Raw genomic sequence first — 7,206 nt, 5'->3', positions numbered from 1 at the left:
GTAAGGAGAGGCAGCAACAGCCACCCCCACTGGCGGCCACAGGGTCAAATGGGACTATTAATTGCTGCAGACCTTATGATTTCAAGCAATGCTGCCAGTCTACTTCAGATCAAAATGTGACCCTCGCATATGAATTTCCATATTATGTCCTCTCATTCTAAATATTTATGCACTGCACTGAGAGAAAAATAGCCCAGATATTAGCTCTAGCACTGTGCCTTGAGCAATACTACAACATGAGAGGACATAAACTCTCATTTCAGACTTGCTCCTGCTCCCCTGCAGAAGGTGGAGGAAAAGGAAGATGACACTCTTTAAATGATGGCACCAAACAAAATAATGGGACTTTTTGTTCCTGTAACAGCAGAAAACTAGAGAGCTAAGCAGATGCAGAGCTTAGCAGAATGTATATTTTTTCCTTTAAATAATGAGGATTTTATCACAGACTTGAAGCTAAAATTGATTGCAGAAGATAGTGTTTTTTGCTGGAAAGAGAGATTGCCATCAGAACTAATCCCCCACAACTGTAATTGTAAAACAGACTTATCTTTGTGCCTCTGTGCATGAACTGCCAGCCACAGCAAATATTTTAACATCTATTGCAGAACTAGTACCTTCCTTACAAAAATGCAAGATGAAACTTAAATTGTGTCACAGGGAAAACAGCAGGAGAGATCGAAGGTATTTGGCAATGTCTGGGGTTCTCTGCAATAACAAGGAATTTTAAGTGAAATGCCCAGGTGATAGGAGGAAGTTGGCTACATCAAATGAAAGAAAATCAGACCTGGTATCTTGGTAGTCCCTGCCAATCTAATCAGAGGAGAAAAATCCTTGCCAGCTTCCAAACAGGAAGCTGACTTAACCCTGAATACCAGCAAGACACCGTAGCTTTCATTTCTCTAGGCACACAAGTTTGGCATCCTAGAGCAGCTACGGTTAGTGGCTGTTTCCAAGGAAAGCAAAAATGTCCCAGAAGTGAAGCTGTGCAGAGTGGGTGGAGGAAAAGATCACCGCAGCCTTTGCAGAACAAGGTATGCAGTATATGCACTGCAAACAAATCCTTACTCCATTCTGTTTTCTGATTTTTTTGCCCATCAAAAGTTAAATCAAGCCAAGTACACTCTGATTTCTATTTTTATAATTTGGCTGACTAAAATGGAAAAGGTGCTTTTACTGCATAAATATTCTGCTGTTACTTCCTTTCCTTGGGAATAACTGAAATTGCTTTTCTCTGTACTTATCAAGTGTGTTAGTCATATGTTGACAGGATGCTTTTGAGCAGGGATGCAGAAAATGTTATGGTTGCATCTTCCAGACTGAGGCGATGCTTTAAGTGACTTAATAACCTCTTCCTGGCTAAGGGATGTGAATGAATTTTCTTTGAGAAAGAGAGAGTATACCTCTGATAGATAATAGTAGAAAACAAGACAGATTTAATAATTGCATGTAATCTATCAAGACCGCAGCATAAAGAATCCCATTACCGTATCTGTTCCTTTCAACTTAAAAATGAATTGAAAATTCACAAATTTAAGAGTGGGTCCTTGCACAGGCTGCTTGTTATCCAGCAGAATTGTAGTCCAAGTCCGAATAGTCCCATAGGCTGCAGGAGATGGACTGCGATTCCTCTTCTCCAAGTGCGAAACTGTGTCTTTGTGGCACTGTGTAAACTACATGTATAAACTCATTAGAGAATATTTCCTGTTTTTAATTGAAAAGATAACATGCGGGCAGAACACTTTCAAAGGCTAAACCACCTTAATCAGAGTGAACTGAAAGCAGATTAAACAAAAATTAAATTGTTCTCTGTGCATAAGTACCTGAGATACATGAAGTGACAAGTCTTCTTAGTAGGTCAGTTGCATCTGAATGAAAATTACCCTTTGTCCTATTTAAGCAATGTGTATAAATAAATCCGGATTTATTTTTGAGAGGATATAATTGGTAATGGATGATATAATACTACTCTAAGCAGAACTTGAAACATCTTGGAGTTATTCTGGATAGAATAAATAGGACATCTATTTTTGTCAGATTTCTGCAGCATGTTAACCTCAGACACAACTGATCTTATTTGCAAATACAAATACGTATTATTCAAAATATATATTATTCAAAATACTTGCACTTTACAACAGGCAGTTTCCATGTTCTTACAAAAAGAGGAGACTACTTTTATGGACTCTGCCTCCAATCTATGAAGAAATGAAATCATTTACTTTTGTGCAGTGATCCCAACAAAATAAATGGTTATTTTGCTCTATGTGGAATCAGATGTTCATGCTAAAGTGCCACAGGAACAGAGCTTTGGTTAAAGAGAGGCATTATCTTCTGAGAAGTATATCAGTATTTAATGCTAACAGATAAGCCCTGTCACACTTTGGCTGCAATTCCATGTTTTTGTAGGATTCTTACTTCTTCTTGTTTCCTCTCATTACTGCTTGCCAGACGTTATTCTTACCTCCAGTTTGCCAACAGAGCCATTTTGTGGCTTCACTTCATACCTGATCAGTGAAAGGAAAGGAGTGGATGGAGGCAGCAGCAGTAGAAAATAGTAATATGGATTTGCAGCTTCCAAGTGACTGGGAATATTTTAATCACTGGCATTATCTTTGGCAAACCTTAAGAGGGCAGTAACTGCATAAGCCTTCAGGCCTGATTCTGACTCCAAGTACACTGGTTACTGGTGTAACCAAGTCTCTTTGATAATCTCTCTTTCACACTGGTGTAAGTGTGGTCCAAATCAGTGTAGGATCTGAGTTAAATTCACTTCCATTTAGAAAAGCACAGTAATATTTTATTTTTCTCTTTTGCATTGCTTAAACTTTTATGATAAAAATAATAATGACAACCCTTTAAAGTAAACCACCTGCCATAAACATTTTTGACATTTTAAGAACTGATCTAGAAAGAAGAGCTACAAATAACTGATCTAAAATATTTTAATGGAATAAGCAGAAGCTTTCCTAAATGTAACAAAACAGTTTCTTTTAAAAAGGTGAACTTGTAAGAACAAATGTGCACAAATAAACACAGGAGAGGAAATTCAGCAGAAAGATCATCCTTTGGTCCCCATCATCTAAAAAGAACACAAAATAAGCAGAAACTAAATACACAGCCACTGATTTGTATGTATCTTTTTTCATTTGTAAAAGGAGAAAAGCTGTGTGGGGTTGACTAAAGGAAATTAGATGTGTTATATCTATTGAGCTGGACAAAGACTTGCCCAAAACATTCATCATACTGGAACTAATGTAAGAAAACAATTATCTTGGGGGTGTAAGATGTCCAGAATAAAACTTGTTATGTTAGGAATTTTAAGTGTTGAATGAATGCTTCTGATAACTCCAGAATCCTTTACTAACTTCAAGAAAAAAGTCATGGTGTATACAGGGAATTATTAGTTCACAGTACAAGAGGACACTTGCACCTAATCACTGTCCTAACCACTATAGAAATGAGTAAAACAGTTCTGCAGAAAACTTGGCCAGGAACTGTAGCAAGACAGGAAACAGATAAGACAGGCAAACCTGAGTGAGGAGGTCCAAAGTATCAGGAAAGAGAGGCAAATGGTCTCGGAAGGTTGGAGCAGTCACAGATGCCTTTACAGATGAGTGAAGATACTTGTGAATTGTTGGCATTGCAGCAGAAGCTTTTACAATGATAAAACTCGTGGCTTTGATGTTGAGGGATGCTGACAGTTGTATATTATATTCACTGCTCTCCCCTTGTCCCCATAGCAAGTGATTTCATTATAGAAGGTAATCAGATCTGTCAGGCATGATCTGCCCTTGTAAATCCATGCTCACTGCTCCTCACTGCCTTCGTGTCCTTCATGTGTTTGGAAATGGATCCCAAGAAGATGTGCTGCATGATCTTTCTCGAGACTGAGTTGAAGCTCGTCAGGGTTTAGTTGCTCTGATCTTCCTCTGGACCTTTCTTAAAGATGGGTGTGACTTTAGCCTTTTTCCGTAGGCCTCCCTGGATCATCACAATATTTTGAGGATGATGTGGCCTCACAGTCATACTCCCAGCTTTTTCACTATCCTTGGGTGGATCCCATCCAGCTCCATAGATATGAATACACCCAGCTTCTCTAAGTAGTCCCTAACTTGCTTCTCTTCTGCTGTTGCCTGTCCCTCTTTCTCAAACTGTGCTGGTACATGCAGAGGTCTGGAAACTTTGTGAAAACTGAGACAAAAAAGTGATGAAGTATTTCAGCCTTTGCTATACTGTCTGCCCCCAGGTTGCCTCTTCCATTCAACAACAGCCTCACATTTCTTCTGAACTTGTTTGCTACTGGCGTACTTACAGAATTGTTTCATTTTACCCTTTATGTCCCTCAGCAGCTTGAGCTCCAGCTGGGCTCCGTCTTTCCTGATACCATCCCTAATCACCTAAACAATGTTTTTATAGTCCTTCTCTGTTTCCTGTCCTTGTTTCCACTTCTTGGATGTTCTCGTTTTGCATTTTAGTTCATTAACAGCTCCTTACTTTGCCAAGTGGGCTTGCTGTCAAAATTTCTGGTTGCCTATAAAATCAGTCCAGCCTTTAATTAGAATTAGAGGGTATTTTCATCAGTGCATCTATCTTTTTATTACTTTTAGGACTAAGTTCTGGCATCAACCAACTTGAAGAGCTTGCAACCAAGGTTTAATTACAGTCCTGCCTTCCAGGAGCCACTTCAAATCTGAGTGATCCCCCTCTGTTTCTTCTTTTGGTAACATTAATTTGGAATTTTGCCTTAATGCAATGCAGATATAGTTAAGACACTGTTCACTTCTAACCTTTGCAAGAAGCAAAAGCAGCTCGGATCCAGGTGGCCTATCTTCACTCAGACCACTAATTCATACTTGCAAAATTTCTAAGTCTGGAATGTCTTACCTCACAGAATATATATATTGTACATTCATATTCCATAAGGGCATGACTTTTGGTAGACTCAGCTTCTGACAAAACAACACTTTTTGCTTTGAACACAATTCTAGAATTATACTAATTGGAAAAAGAAAGTCTTTGTCCCACAAGTCTCAGAGTGCCAATTGTCAGCTTTGGAGTTCTGGGTCACAAGGACTTGCTTCATTTTGATAGGTTTTATGAATGTAAGTAAGGACTTTAGAGACCTTGTGAAGTTATTACCATACCAAAAGGAGTGAGATGAAGATTTTTTTGGGGAAAAGGAGGCACTGAAGGTCAGCATGCTGAGCAGCATGAAGGCAGGAGTTGGAATTCATCCCATACTGTGAGGTTAATGCGAGGAGGGGGCTCAGCAGTGAAAAAAAAGGGTGGTTTGGTATGAAGGAAAAATCAGATACAAACAAGCTGATGATGGCAGCTTGTGGTCACTAAAAGTGTTTGGATTAATTACTGGTAGTAAGAATATGTCTACTCTCTGTTCTGTGGTGAGGAGAAATAAACACATGTTAAGAGATCATTCAAAACCAGAGAAAATAAAGTAATAAAATATTAAATAACCAAAACCAGGCAGTGTAAAAATACCTTTTGTTACAACATCACCAAATGATAACTCTGCTGAGTGCAGGATTCAATCTCACTTCCCAAGCAGCTATCGTGTGTGAAGATTAGAGAGTGGAAGTTGCTTCAGTCCTGAAGCAGCAGTTGTTACCGTGTAATTGAATCAGAAATTGTTGCTGCAGATGTAGAGGCTCAAGCCTGACACATAGCATGGAGCATCTGTTAGAGGGAGTTAGCGGTGAACAGCTAACAGAGCTACTGGAACAAGCAGTAAGGCAGTTGTTTGATATCATACTTTACTTACATTTATTGTATTGCATAAGATCTTGGTTTGAAATCAAGCTGTTTTATACATTGCTCTTTCCCGGTAAAGCCGCATTCCCCCCAACAGGCAAGTCTTCTGCAAACTTACAGTGACTAGGACAAATGAAAGCTCCAAGGCAATTACAAGAATTTTTCCTCATCAAGTAAGGACAGCTTCAGCAACAAAGGGACAGCTGGAGATTTAGTGTGATTTTAACCTAAAGAAAGGACTGCGAATTTTAGAAACCCTGCCGTTTGCTGCTGGGTTGTTAGATGGTGCTGCATTACAGGTACCCATGGCAGCGCGGCCATCCAGTGTAGTGGCACCGGATTGACGCTGCCAAGCCAGGTTAGGTGTAGTAGGAATGAAAGTTACAGCCTGAACAGGGGCAGCGGCGGGGAGACCAGCCCAGATTTATGCTGTCTTGCAGTTCTCTCATCTCACGTTAACCAAGACAAGAGTGAAACAGGATTTGGGTGAGAAGCCCAGAGAGCACCAGGGCTACCTGAGGCTTGTTAAAGAATTCAGTCTGTGGAGTTAGACAATGATGACATACCTTCTAGCCCCAAATCTCAGCACATCTCGAGCAAAGCAGGGGAGCCGTCCGAGGTTTCCCTTCGCCAGCATCAGGCCGTGGGCGCTGAAACCAGCTGGCTGCGGTCTCCCGTCCCGCTCGCCGCAGCGCCCGGCCTGCGCTGCCCCCGGCCTGTGCTGCTGCAGCCGCCCACCCCACAGGCCTTGCACACCGGGGAGGCTGTGCTGCGCCCGGGGCCTGCTCCCCGGCCAGCGCATTCAGGGCGCTCTGGGCCACGCCAGGAAGGCCTCCAGGGCAAAGCTGGGGTGGTGGCGGTCGGGGCGGCGCAGGGCCCTGCCAGCGCGCGGCATCGCACACGGCCACAGCGCCAGGCACGGGTGATCCGGGGGCCCATAGCCCTTACGGGCCAGGGAGGGCCCAGCTGCTCCAGCTTCAGTTTAAGGCGGAAGCACTGGTTGGGGTGTCCCAATGGAAAGGAAGTATTTGGCTTTCTGGGTTTCTCAAGAAATGCAGTCATATGATATCCTGCAGAGCAGGTACGCTCAGTGCACGCAGGCTCCTTCGCCCCTCTACAAGGCCTGGTCGTGGGCTCCGTCGTGGATACTGGAAATACAAAAATGCCCTTTATGTCTGAATTGTCTGAAATGCCTGAAAGCTGGTATGCTGGCACTTCAGGGCCTAAATTCTAGGCCTGTGTTTATTCTGTGAGGATAGCACCACATGTAAGAGTCGCTGTAGATGAAGTGGCATTTTTGCTTTTTTTGCTAGAGTTTGGTTATCAAATAAACAATCTACTTGGGTTTCACTTCGTGGATGCGGTAATATGATGAACTTCAAGCCTGTGAACAGATCCAGGATGGCTGTGCATTTCTGGTGAATCTAGACCTCCTTA

General features: G+C 41.9%; 1 long non-coding RNA gene across 1 annotated transcript; it reads right to left on the bottom strand.

The window, feature by feature from the left end:
• Nucleotides 1–2,928: 2,928 nt before the first annotated feature.
• On the bottom strand, nt 2,929–4,324 carry LOC106482851 (uncharacterized). Its single transcript, XR_001292250.1, has 2 exons — nt 3,531–4,324; nt 2,929–3,079 (listed from the first exon to the last, which is right to left on the bottom strand). It is a non-coding gene; the product is annotated as an uncharacterized lncRNA (long non-coding RNA).
• Nucleotides 4,325–7,206: the final 2,882 nt, after the last annotated feature.

This window comes from Apteryx mantelli, chromosome 4 (assembly GCF_036417845.1).
Source record: "Apteryx mantelli isolate bAptMan1 chromosome 4, bAptMan1.hap1, whole genome shotgun sequence".
In the NCBI taxonomy this organism is placed as follows: Eukaryota; Metazoa; Chordata; class Aves; order Apterygiformes; family Apterygidae; genus Apteryx; species Apteryx mantelli.
This window is presented reverse-complemented; position numbering and strand designations above follow the sequence as displayed.